The 14,013-nt window shown below is 43.2% G+C and overlaps 1 protein-coding gene and 1 long non-coding RNA gene across 3 annotated transcripts in view; one reads left to right on the forward strand and one right to left on the reverse strand.

Annotated features, from left to right (window-relative positions):
• Positions 1–8,404: 8,404 nt before the first annotated feature.
• Positions 8,405–9,745, reverse strand: LOC139440323 (uncharacterized). The gene is made up of 3 exons (XR_011650487.1): positions 9,410–9,745; positions 8,793–8,854; positions 8,405–8,490 (listed from the first exon to the last, which is right to left on the reverse strand). It is a non-coding gene; the product is annotated as an uncharacterized lncRNA (long non-coding RNA).
• A 23-nt stretch (positions 9,746–9,768) lies between these two features.
• ME2 (malic enzyme 2) overlaps positions 9,769–14,013 on the forward strand; it is a 37,635-nt gene continuing 33,390 nt past the window's right edge. For both annotated transcript variants that reach the window (XM_045187862.3, XM_024580642.3), the window contains exon 1: positions 9,769–9,973. The gene's annotated coding sequence lies outside the window, so the exon portion shown is untranslated. The remainder of the gene's footprint in view (positions 9,974–14,013) is intronic.

Here is a 14,013-nt window from a genome sequence, read left to right on the forward strand (position 1 = left end):
CCCTCATCTGGCCCTTCCTCCTCTCCAGCTTCATCTCTTGCCCCTCCCTCCTTGTCCCCAGCTCCAGCAATTCTGAATTGCTTGAGCTATGTTATTTCTCACATTCTGTTCCCTCTGACTGGAAAACCTTTCCTTCTTCACACCCGCTCTGAGTGAACCCTACTCATCCTTTAGAACTCAGGTCAGATGTCTCCCCCCCAAAATCTTCCTCAACACTCAGAAAGTAGATCCTCAAATCACAAGGCATGACAAGTGGCAAGACATGCAGAGTCGTATCTCCAATCCTCCAGCCTCTGGTCTCCAGGCTGCTCCACCACCACGGTCATAGCCACAGCCACCACTGGACTACCTATAGTCCAGTCCCGCAGCCTGAGCACACACTGCTCTGCCCCCCAATGGCACTTCTCAATCATCGTTCCTCTACCTTCCTCTAAAGGAACTTCTGAGATTTTCTATTTACACCCCTCCCTCACCACCAACATCCAATCACCAGGCCCTACAGAGTCTCCCTCCTCACATTTCTCAAGTCTTTCCACTTCTCCCATCTCTACGGCACCCCAAGACCAAGACATCCTTAACTCTCATCTGGAAGATTGCAGTAGCTCTCTCCTCACTGGCTCCTGCCCACTCTCCAATCTGTCATCTCCCTGTAGCCAAACTGACCTTTTCTCAGGGGAAGTTTGATCTCGTTAACTACCTGTTTAAAAACTGTTGGAAGGTTGGTCTTTGTTTTTAAGATAAAGGCTGAATTATTTAATTACAAGGCTCTGTAAATTGCCTTTTGCGGGTCCCGTCTCACCTCCCCATCTTAGTACAAATCAACCAGGCCCTGGTTAACTCCTCCTCCCTCTGAGTCGTGGCATGCCCTGACTGCTCTTTCCTCACGTGGCTTGCTCTCAAGGTGGCTTCGGAGCTCAGCTTCAGCGACATTTCTTGGGAAAGCCTTCAGTGATTCCTAGGCCCCGCGCGATCTCTCTATTACACACTGTCTGGCACTCTGCGCAAATCTCTTTCTGGCGCATACCACAATTATAAAACTGTGACCCATTTAATGTCTGTTTCTCCCGTGTAGTAGACAGACTGTATGCTCCATGGAGGCAAGAACAAGCCCCTCTGGGCACTCTTACAGTCTTAGAGCCTGGCTTAAAACCGGTACATAATAGGTCCTTGCTACTGTTTGTTGCATGAATGTTAATTAACGTTTGTTGGATTAAAATTAATGAGTTTCCCCACTCCCAACCTGGATCAGTTCAGGGTCTCCTCTGCATCCCCATTTTGCGTTGCAACCCTCATCTCTGTCGTCGCACTGACATAATTGTTTGTAGATGCGTCTGCCTCCCACCCCTCTTCACTCTTCAGTCCTTTACCTGCGGCCTCTCCACCACCCGAACGTTCCTTGAGTGCAGTATTTTGTGCTAGTCTCCTTCTATAAATAACCAGCGTGGTTGGACCGGCCCTGGTGGTTCGCATGAAGATTGTGAAATGCCCTTTGGCAATCACCATGAAGAAACTTTGAGTAAATAAAGAGGTTGGGAGCCTGCGTTTTCCCAGGCTCACTCTCTATGGATGAATTTAAAATGTAAGACTGGGTATGTCAAGTGTGGCAGGCGGACAAATGGCCCAAATGGCCAGTTACTGAAATCAACCAAGATCTCTAAAACACAGCAGCCCCGGCAGGGGAGGCAGCCTTGGCTCTTTCCCTGGCTGTGTGGCCGGTGATCTGTTTATCCTGGTAGCCACCGTTGAAGTGGATGCCACAGCTTACGTCAGGCACTGGCATTACAAAAAAGAAAAAACAGCCTGTCAGGGCTTCCACCACAGGCAGAGACTATCCAGCGTTTCAGTGGATCACGACTAGGACTGGACCTCGGGGATCGCCCTTCATTATGGAGCAGGAGGGAGGGGGAGATGTCAAAGGCGAGGACAGGGATCCAGAGAAGTGTTGTACAGGGACATGGCAGGAAGCATTTCGAGAAGGAGGGCAAGGTCGGTTGTGACAAATTATGCTCAAAGAATAAGGAACTTGGGGACTGACAAAAGGTTTAAATTCCACCAAAAAAGAGGAAGGTTTGCACCGTTTTAATGACGTTGTGGAGATGGAAGCCAAGTCGTACAAGATGAGGAAGGGACTAGTTTCATGGGAGAGAGCCAAGCTGCAGGCTGTGTGTCCGAAGGGCGGGTGAACGGGGAGGTGAGTCCAGCTCTCCCTCTGGACAGAGTGAAAAGAGCTCCAGAATGGTCCTTCCCGCATTTTCTTCTCTCTTCTCTTCTCCGCCCTAATAAAAACAAAATGGGCTAAAATCATGACGAACACTTCGATTGTCATTTTCTCACTGTTGGCATGATGCTTTTTGAATGTAATTTTCACAGCTGGCATGAAATAAAACTCCATTCCTTCCTCCAACTTACACAAAGATCGCTGTTGCTTTTCAGGCCTATTCAGAGAATGTAAATGAAATATAAAAATACCAAGGCATTTATCTTCTGAGCTCAAACACAGGATCCGGCAGAAGTAAGGCCTGCTTGAGTGTGGTTGGTAGGGTAATACTATGGGTGTAATAATTTATAATTTTAATTTGAACATTTTACCAAAAATGGCATATGGAGTATTTGAGTGTGACATTGTCGTTACAGAATTACATGCTTATGATTTTGTAATAAAAGATTTTGTATCATTGTTTGTACCAGATCCTATACATATTCTACCAAGAAAAATTATAGAATGCTTTTTAAAAAATGCTTTTTAAAAAACCCTCGTGGTAAACTTTTAAAAATGTACGCTACAACAAATACTTCAAGAGCCAAATGCGGCAAGGCACTGCTTTCTTCCCGTGGCTAACAGCGTCTGCCCCTGGCACGAGGAGAGTCGCGAACGAATTCCTCTTAACAAGGAACAGAGGTAAGGAAGAGAGATTTCCTAAATTACGAACCTTGGGGGCTCAGAAATCTGGCCCACTTTCAACCGGAAAGCAACCTCTGCAATGTTAATCAGGCACACTTGCATGTGTGACAGGATGCTGAGTCACCCGGTGACAAGAAGGCTCAGGTAACACTGTCCCAAGCAAAGCTCAATAAATTGAAGTGGAGGAGAATTTACTGAGAGTCACCGAAGACCTGATGCCAGAGAATGTCCCTACATAACCTTAAAATGAGAGATCTGACCAAATGTTTCAGTATCAAAAGTTGAACTCACAAATTGCCGACAGGTAGACCTAGGTTCTTATCTGAACTTAGATGAAAACGGATAGCCTAGTACAGGGAGTAGGCGAACTTGGATTGAGAAAAACATATTTATACTCATTAATGTCTAAATGGCATTTAGCATTTTTCTTTGATCATGAATGTAGGCAACAAACCTCTAGAATTAACTGAATTCAGGGATTTTTCATATCACCTCATAGTGGTGGCAGAAATTTTGAAATAGCGTTTACACGCATCATTACTAGTTAGCATATCCACCACTAGAATTTGATTGCATGCATTGTAAAGTAGCACATGCATTATTATACCAGATGTTTGGGGTTTAAAAATATTTTGATAGCTTCATTTCATTATAATTGGATTCGTCGGGTATTCTATGTATTCTGTTTTATGCACTTAAAAAGCCAGCCTGTCAATGGTGTCCATTGCACACAAAAAATGAAGAAGCCTCGGTCTCGTATTTTATGAACAAAGCTATGGTTCCTCATTTCTACTTGCAGGCATAAAGATATGCATATGAGTAACAGATTCTGTTTGCACCATTTGGTGCCCTTAATAAGTTGGAATCCATATATAATTTTGCAAGGTTGTACTGCTTAGGGTTAATCACTTATTCCATGTTTGTGCAATATAATTTTGTTTCAGGTATAAGGAAGTAAAGATATTCTACTTCCCTTTGGATGCCTCTTAAAACAGAATGTTCCTGATTAATTGCTGTAGCTGGCGCAGACTCCAAGAGGGCTAAGTCCTCATGTGAACCACTGGAATTGAGTCAAACTTCCAGGGAGGCCCTAGCTGTGTAGCTGAGTTGGTCAGATTGTCGTCCCAATATGCCAAGGTGGCGGGTTCAATCCTGGTCAGGCCACATAGAAGAATCAGCCAATGAATGCATGAATGAGTGGAACAACAAATTGATGTTTCTCTCCCTTCCTTTCTCTCTAAAACAAACAAACAAACAAACCCTCCTGGTAGGTGCTGGAGATCCCTAGACATTCCTAAGGAAACCAATGGCCACAGAAAGAATATCTGGAAGAATTCCCAGCCCAGATGTGCAGCTTGGTGTGGGATATAATTCACTTTGGAAAGTGCTTCAGAATGCTAGCAAGTCTGAAGTCCAACAGTATTGGGAGGAATAGCACATCTGTGAGATTTCTTTTGTGGTTAGACCATGTCTCCTTGATGGAAAAGATGTGACATTTTCCACCAAAGCTGTTTTTAGGATTCGGATAGCTCATGTATACCTGAGACCCTCTCATGTATTGCTTAGTAGGAAAGTATGTTGGATAATCTAATTATCCAACATAATTGGATAAGCCAATTTTTCAACTCAGGTTCCTTTAAATTACTGTATCAATTATAGCTATTCTCTTGGCAGAGAAATCTTGAACACTTTATAGAAAAATGCCTTTGTACTTCCCCCAAGAGACAGAATCTTGGAGGTAGCATATGTAGTCTTAGAAACATGTAGTCTGAGAACTATGGACCCTGCAGGGTCTATTAAGGACCTATATATCGAATTCTACTCAAGATAGCAGGAACTCTAGTTGGATGATCAAGGCAAACATTCTTGGTAGTGTTTCTTCCCCAGGCATCAGCCAGAGACTTTGCATCCATTCTATTTGGTGCAAACGTTCTATCCGGTGTCTAGTTCATAATGAAATATCTGGCGAATGAATGATAAAATTATTGTTCATAGTTTAAGCATAACATTCTCAGTGTGGAAAGGAAAGAACAGTTGTGTTTGCCTTGGCACAGGGACTTTTTGAAGGTAAAGAAAGTATCATGGGATTTTTATTATTCTGTATCTATAAGCAAAAATCCATTTACAGAAGCATGAGTTCACAGCATCTAGAATGTCAGGGTTCCCCCAAGCTTCTCAAAAATTTATTGGCGTGGAACCCCCCTCCCCCAGGTATGGTGGATTCTAATGTAGTAGGTCTGGAATCGGGACCCAAATTTCATTTTTCTAACAAGCTCCCAGGTAATACCGAGGTGGGACAGTAAGAAGCTCAGAAAATGCCTTGGCAAGTGGAGGGAGGAAACTGAGACAGATGGCTGATTCGAACTGGCCCCATCCAGCACCCTGTGTCACCTGCCTCTTCTCTCATGCAAGACCACTCCCTTAAGCATTAAGATCAAGGACCTATCCCTTCCTACTCACCGGATAGTCTACACTCTCCCTGGAACACACCTAAGCCTCCCTCTGTGCGTATCTTTGCTTTTCTTTCTCCTAAACTCTAAAGGTTCCCAGGCTTAAAACCAGGGGGGCTGCTTATCCTGGGCCAACCCCTAGAGCCTATCTCCGTGGGCCCGCCTTTTGCCTCTGTAACTTTTTCCCTGAGTTCATGCAGCCCAGCTGGCTCATGGCTTCTGCCTCTGTGACCTTCTTTCTAAAGAGCCAAGCAGCCATGCCTAAGCTCAACTCTTCCTCAAGTTTCTAAAAGGCCAAGACAGCTGTCTAAGCCACCCACTCAAATTATTCCATTTGAGTGTACTTGTGCTTTTCTTGCTACATAAACTTCCTCTTGCGCTCAAGTTCTTGGCTCTAAATTCCTTCTTTGCCGAACTCTTGAACCAAACTCCAACATTGCTGCTAAGGATCCCAATGTTGCTGTTCTTTGAGCCTTCTCTTAAAGGCTTATAGATAACGATAGAGCCAAAACTAAGATTTAAAATGACTAACACCGCCTTGGCTGGTGTGGCTCAGTGGTTGAGTGCTGTTTGCCTCACTCTTTCCAGGTTACCTAAAAGTCCTAGGGAAAAATCAAGTGTGGTACAACAATATCTACAAATACCAAGTGTTAGTTTTCCTCGGGGAGTAAATGTTCTATTGTTAATAAACCTCTGATATTAACTACTTTGTTCTTCACAAAAATTTCTAGAACTTTCCTTAAAATATTTGGTAATGAAGATATGGCTTATTATGGTATTAATTTACACTGTTAGATAGCCTGAAAAGTTATATTTATTTTAATTATATAAGGAATTGTTAGTACTTTTTTGGATGTAATTATCATCATAAGCACTTCATTGTATTTCGGGGAGAACGAAAACATTATTGTTCCTTAATGATAGTCTAAGCTACACCAAATGCCTTTATGTCTCACTTCCAGTGAGGCTGACAGGAAGTTTGTTTCTGCAGTCTAGCACAAATGCCTTTAGATATACTGTTTCCTTTCTCCTGTATTTTTAAAGAGTTTGCATTTTTAATGACCTGGACTTATTGGGGGATGATTCCCAGTGGCACGGTCAGCATTCATTATTAATGTTTCTATTCTAAGGCAGATGGAGTTGTATAAATCTAAACATGTGATTAGTACAATCTATCCGCTTTTGCTATAGATGATGTGTCGGCCTCAAGCCAAAGATCCTACTCACTTACACTCTCATTAGAAAGAGAATGACCTTCCACCATTCTCTGAAACTCAATAATATGGATTTTCCTTAAGGAAACACATTGTGGTGTTTGGATGGTATTAAGCTGCTCTATTTTCATGGCAACTGATATGAAAGTTTTTCCAACTACCTTTTTTTGACTTTGAGAAAGGTGGGTGAATGTGTGCCCATTGGAGCTAACTGGCATACACACCACTTTAAACTCTGCTCATTGAAGAGTTTTACAGGGAAGTCAAGTGGCCAGGTGTGCACTAGCAGCATTCCATTCAAGGCTCATCCCACTTCACAGGTGAACCAGCCAAAATATAGACAAAACCTGAGATAGCAGCCTCAACTCTGAACAATGCAGGACTCACACAAACTGATCCATACTGACGTCCTTCCCCAGAGCTACCAGCGTTAGTCAGTAAAGTGATTAGTTTGAAGGGGGCATGGTGGGTAAAAAGAGGCCTAAGAGTTTTCATTTTCTCTGTCTGGACAATGACTACACAGGTATGTGCATATGTAAAACTTCCTCAAGCTGAATGAGGTACTTTGCACACCTGACTGCATGAATGTTATATCCATCCCAATCAATTTCTAAAATAAACCATTTGCATTGTGCATTGCTAGTGTTTTTTGTTGTTGTTTTGTTTTGGGGTTTGTTTGTTTGTTTGTTTGAATAAGTGGCCCTGAAACAGTTATAGATCCAACGACTTCCTTATAGGCTTCTTCCTTGGTGCCCTCCTTTGGACCCAGTCAGAAAAAGGAGGACCGTTCTTGGCTGCCCAGAATATATAATAGCTCCCCAGGCCATGCAGACATACAAACAATGCTGAGCCAGAAAGAAGACACAAGCTCTTCCTGAAAGTATGAACTACAAGGAAGGGATCACGTAAAACAAGGCGTCAAGGCCCAAATCAACAGAAAATTAGGGTGAGGGGAGAAAGGTATCAGGTTTGGTCACTGAACCAATCAGAAGACCACTAAAGTGACTAAGAATAAAGTGAATGGGGTTGATCAGCCAAATAGCCGTGTCTGCTTCCTTGACATTAACAGATACTTCATTTAAGGAATGAATTGACCCCAATTTCACCAAAATAAATCCCATCCATGATAGCTCTCTACAACCTTTCAACCTAGAATTATTCTAATGTAGGACAAACTGTCTTTCAAAGGCAAAATACTTTTACCTCCATTAATGAAGCATTTATAGTGTAGTATTTGACGTTTCCTTTGTTCAGCTTGCTGCGTCTTGACAATTTCTGGCCAGCAAGGTTATTGTAGGTCATGCTTACTTATAGTCCCTCTTTTACCGCAGCGGTTATAGCAGCCATACCTATCATTTATCATCTAATTACAGTGTTCACCAACGTGCCCTGCCCTTCCATGCTCAGACCGGCACTGTTGCTTCAGATTTTACATGATTGTCAAAGTGTTTAGGAGGGGGCAATTCATTTTTCTCTACCTCCGTTCAATTGTGTCTTATATTCTCATCACTTTCAATTTTCTTATTCCACTTACTTTACCTCTCTTTTCTCCTTTATGTGTTTATGTTTAAATTATCATCATCCTTTAAGAGTACACAAACTTGATTAAAGAATTTTTGGTGATAATATTTTTCTGAAAAAAATAGCAAAGAAATAGACTCCAAGATCATAACCGTTGGTGGGTACAGACGTATTACATTGGGTTGGCCAAAAAGTCTGTTCAGTTTTTTCCATAAAATAAAAGACACATTTTTCACCCTGGCTGGTGTGGCTCAGTGGATTGAGTGCCGGCTTGCAAACCAAAGGGGCACTGGTTTGATTCTCCGTCAAGGCACATACCTAAGTTGCAGGACGTGTTCCCAGTGGGGGACGTGTGAGCGGCAACCACACACTGATGTTTCTCTCCCTCTCTTTCTCCTTCCCTCTAAAAAGAAATAAATAAAATATTTTTTTAAAAGAGACAGTTTTCGTTTTCACCAATAACTTTATTGATTTGGATATTTTGAGTATGTTGGCTATTTCCCACTATTGGCTTCTAGTGGGTGGAGGCCAGGGGCGCTGCTAAACATCTTCCAACGCATAAGACAGCCCCACAGCAAAGAATTATTTGGCCAAAATGTCAATAGTACCAAGAAACTTTGCAAACTACTTTTGACACATTCGATCAGTCACAGCATCTTCTCCATACACTGCACAAATCTTTTTGTGTTTCAGTTACGTTTTTACCTTTCTTGAAGCATAAATACACTGATGATGTCGCATTTCTTCCATCTTCAATATTAAAATGTCTGCACAAAAATTCACCAATTTTGATATTTTTTAAAAATGCACACTGATATAACAGCTGTCACAATATAATCTAACAAAATTGTTTCAAATGAAGTTAACGACAACTAAGCACTACTAGACTATCATCCAGGAAAAACTAAACAAACTCTTTGGTCAACCAAATGTTAAGTTGTGGTCTGCTTCTTTGAAGATGACAATTTAGTGTTCTATTGCTTTCCTGAAAGAGAACACTGAATACCTACTCATGGTAGCTGTGATGCTAGGGATCATTACTAAATTCCCTGCCGTCCAGTAACTGTGCCAGCAGCAGTGGTGAGTGGCAAAGGATTATGCAGAAGAGCAACCCTAGACAAACAAAAATAGCTCAAGAACAGAAAGCATTCCTAAAGGGCGGGGGCCTCGCATTTCCTGGGTCCTCCCTCTTCCGTCTCTCTATTTTAGGACCTTATCCGGCTCCTAAATCTCTCCGCCATCCTCTCCCAACCTCCACTGGCTGCCCAGGATGGTCCCAAATTCCAGCCCTACTCGAGCTAGGCTGGGAGACTGGTACCCACCACCAACTTCTCTCCGGCCCCACCCGCGCCTGCGCAGAGCTTCTTCTCGCGCGAATGTGCAGCCATCACCAGTGACAACCCCTCCAGTCCCAGGGATGCGAGGCCCTCTGTAAGCCAACCCTGGCTCTACGTGGCCCCTCTCACATTCCTGGGGATCGCGTCCATAGGGACGCGCGTTGGCCCTGGAAACAGTAACTTGAAGGATCCGGGCAGTGCAGGAATAGAACGCGCGGGCTGCGAAGCTCGGAGGTGGAGCCCCGCCCCTCAGGGCCGACTTCCTGCCTCCGTATTGGCTCGCGAGCCCGTCAGTCTCCGCCTTTGGATCCTGCCGGGCCGCCTCGCGACCCTTCTGCCCTCGGATCCCACCCTCTCCCTACGTTGCTTTACTGCTGGAGTCGCGGGTGACTGGCTGCTTCTGCTAGTCCGATCCTGAGCTGGCACTGGCTCCGAGAACCTCCGACAAGGGGAGGGCCGGGCCGGGCGGGAGCTGATCATTGCCTGGTAGAACGGCAGGTCCTCGGCTTCTTTGCCAGCAGCACCACCTGTCGCGGAGCGAGACTTGGGGTAAGGCTCCTTGCAGCGGGGCCCGGGCGGGAGCTCCGGAAGGAGAGCGGGCGTCGGCCTCCTGCCACCTGGCTCCGAGCACTGAGCGCAGACCTGCCGCCTGAGTCCGCGCGTGTGGCCGGGCAGCTCCTTGCTTGATGGATGGGGCGACGGAGTGAAGGGAGGGGGCTCGCTGAGGGCGGGGAACTGGGCAAGTCGAGGAACCCCATTTCGACCGTCCGAGGCTCTACGCCAGCGTCCGGTTTGGGGCGCAACTTCTCCGTTTCTCCTCTCGCTCGTCCCAGGGCGACCCCTTTCCAGTCCCGGATGGAGGCCCTGTGGCCTCCAAAACGCGAGCATCTCTTCTTTCCCCCTTGCCCCCCGCCCTTTAAAGACCAATTTTGTGGGCCCAAACCCCTTCGGCAAATAGATCTCTTTTTCTGCAGGGATGAATTGATCATGAGAGGCATTTGGTGTGTTTGTGTTCGTTCTTCGCTTAAAAGAAGTTTGTTGCAGGCCAGAAAGTTCTAAGATTGGAACGGTTCTGTCCTTTCATATGAAATGGCATCTGTGGACCAGGATTGGCAGGTGTTTGATGCTGATGGTAACCATCCATCTCAGCTTGTGTGTTGTTGCATTCGAGGTCTTGAATTTGACTTTTTTGTCTTGGTGCCGAAGACAATTCCAGGAAATATGTATTGTCCTCTGACAAGAAGCTTATTAAAATATTAAACTCAACAGAAGTGCCTTCTTATGGAAATTATTTCATGTCCGATTTATACCTTCCTAATACTTGGGACAGCCACTTTTAAGCAAAGCATTTAACAGCATTGTTACTTCTAGTGTTGCAATTGATGATGATAACAATTAGAAGAACATATTGTTAATTGTGGGCCAAGCACTGTTCAGTGCATAAATTGTCTCCAAGTTGTGCTTGAAGATAGTACTATTATTCTGTCCAGTTTACAAATGAAGAAACTAGAGCTTAGAAAGGTTAAGTAACTTGTCCAAGATCACAGGTTTTAAATGGCAAAGCCTGCATTCAGACCCAGCAGTCTTAACCCTGTAGAGCTGATAGCAATGTTGTACTCATAAGTTTTGCTCTTTAGTTGCCAAGCATTCTGGAAGTTAGAAAAAGCATTCATATATATAGTTTCATATACACACACACAACATGCACACTAGTTACAGTAATTACACAAAAGGTAGATAAGCATTATTTATTGTGTAATTACTGTACCTAGTTTTCATGCTGCTATGTTACATGGTTTGCAGGAATACAGAAAAAAAGCAGTTTAACAGTATCTTCTAAAACTGGACTTTTAAATAATCAGTGAGTTTTGACTTGTGACCTGTATCTGACAGTTTTATGTTAGTTATAAAGACTTAAAAGTTAGACATAAAGACCAGAAACACTGATAGAACCTTTGTCATGCATTAGTAGGAAATGTTGGGCTGTGCTTTCATAGAAGTTCTTCATTCTTTTGAGAATTAAAACATACTTTTGCTCAATAGTCATTCCTGAGAAAGAACTGCTTATGGATTTTACCCGTAGAAGGTGTTTATGTATAATGTCTTTTTGTCTTTTTAAATATTTGTTATGAATACACATTAAAATTCATAAAGGAAAATGTCATTTATCATTTGAGAATTTCTTTTGTAAATTAACCCCTGTTATATAAACTAAAATCAACTCTAATTTATGTTGGTGAATTTCAGAAAAACTTAACAGCCATAGTTTAAAACATAATTAACACTAAAACGTATAGTTTGTCTGCTAAGGATCAATGTTGGAGGAATAAATTGATACTGAATATAAAAATTACATTTGATTTTATAAAAAGGTAAATATTTAGCTAACTTTTTAATTTGAAAGTCACTATTTTGATTATATGACTGTATATAATACCTCCTTTCATCAATATGTACAGATTTCAAAACTAATGAAAAATATTGATCCTGCAGATATTGTTTAGGATGACATTTGATGGTGCCCAGATCGGTATGTCATCTGAATTCTCATTATTGACTCAGAGATTAATTTGAAATAGTTTGAATAAATTCTCATAGCCTCTTAACAAGTATTCCACATTAAAAAATGTTGATGCCGAAAGTAACAGGCATTTGAATGCACTTCTGACCACCGTAGTCTATTACTAATAACAATAATGCTTAGAAAACATTTATAGAGCACTTAAGAGGACCATGTGATAAGTATTTTACATAGATTATCTAGTTTAAATCTTAAAAAAGCCCTAGTTAATCGGTTCTGTTGTTGTCCTCCATTGAGTGATGAGATTGTAACTGACTCTGATTTACTCAAGCTCACAGAGCTAGCAGTGGCAGAGCCAGGGTTTAAATCAGCACTCTGATTCCATAGCTGGCTTTTGATGATTGGGCTCGACTGCCTGGATATGGGTTTTATTGAATGAATCTTCAGGTCAAGTAGTCAGGCTTCCTATGATGATGATAAGGCTCTAAGCAGGGGTGTCCAACCTGCGGCCCACGGGCCACACGCAACCCAGGGTGGCTGTGAACGGGGCCCAACACAAAATCGTAAATTTACTTAAAACATTTATGAGATTTTTTCGTGATTATGTGTCACAGTGTCACAATGTGTTTAATGTGTGGCCCAAGACAACTCTTCTTCCAGTGTGGCCCAGAGACTGCAGAAGTTTGGACACCCTTGCAAGGCTTGAGGCTTTACATGTGTCCTCAGCACTACACACCAACTCTGCAAGAGCTTCCCCCTTGCCATTTTATGGATGAGAAAAGTGAGACTTCTGAGTCAGTAGTGCCCAGACTTTCGGACTTCATGGGCAAGTTAAAAGAAAAAAGCCCGTGTACAGGGAGCCAGTGGGACCAGGCATAAGATCGCCAACTTAATTCTGTTAAAGGTTAAGGACCTTTTTAAAACAACTAACAATTTACCACCCCCATCCTTTCGTAAAAGAAAGGACATTTTTACCACCAAAAAAGTAGGAACATCATAATTACAACGTGAAAACAAAGTCAAATTTAGTGTTATGAAGAACTATATTCCATTGTCCTCGTTTTTCTCATTTGGTCACAGACCAGTAAAACACGTGCTCCAGATGAACACCAGTTCAGAAAGTGTTTGGGAATGCCTGGGTGGCACAACTGATTCCTTTGTAATCAGTTGTAAAGTAATCTACCTTTATAGATACTAGTTTCTAATCCTGTTGGTTGTCTTTGAGGTTTTGTTATATGCCTGTAAACTGGGCTGGATCCTGAATTCTGCTAGTTTCATCTGGCTGCGATGTGGCGCCAAAGCGCACTCCAGAGAGTGGGAGTTATTCTGCTCGTAGTAATCATCCTGGCACGCTGCTTTCCCTCAAAGGGTTTCGTGCATGTTCTCAGTGGCTCACCACCAAGCAAGTGATCTTCCGAAGACTGGAGCATCAGAAAAGGAATGAAGAGAGTGACTGCCTTACAATCGTGAACCTGAAATCATGACTGCAACCAGGGGTGTGAAACTCATTTTCACCGGGGGCCGTGTCAGCCTCGCGGTTGCCTTCAAAGGGCCAAATGTAACTTTAGGACTGTGTAAATGTAACTATTCCTTAACCAGGGGCAAGGAGCTCGGCGCTGCTGCCGGGTAGAAACAAGGTGCCAGGACGGATAAAACAAGGTGGAGGGCCGGATTTGGCAGGTGGGCCTTGTGTTTGCCACCTGTGCTAGAGAGTCAGCAAAAAACGAAAACACACACACACACACACACACACACACACACACACACACGAGGGCCAGTGATAGCTTTGAGAACTCTCAGAGTGGTCGCTGAGTGGTGCAAATGCCTTAAATTTTAATCACGTTTCTCAGGCTGAGACTCTGATCAGAATGGGAGAGATTGTTAAAAAACACGTAAACAAACAGACCCTTAAAGGAGTCACTTGCCCCGAGGACAACAAACCAAGATTTAATTGCAGTTTCAGTCTTTCCTGGGAATGTGACCTCTAATCAGTCAATAAGGCATTTCCCAGTTAGCATTAGTGAGGTGGTCTGCATGATAGACCCCCTGCCCTTTCCCCAAAGGAAGG

This window comes from Desmodus rotundus, chromosome 10, assembly GCF_022682495.2.
Source record: "Desmodus rotundus isolate HL8 chromosome 10, HLdesRot8A.1, whole genome shotgun sequence".
Lineage (NCBI taxonomy): Eukaryota > Metazoa > Chordata > Mammalia > Chiroptera > Phyllostomidae > Desmodus > Desmodus rotundus.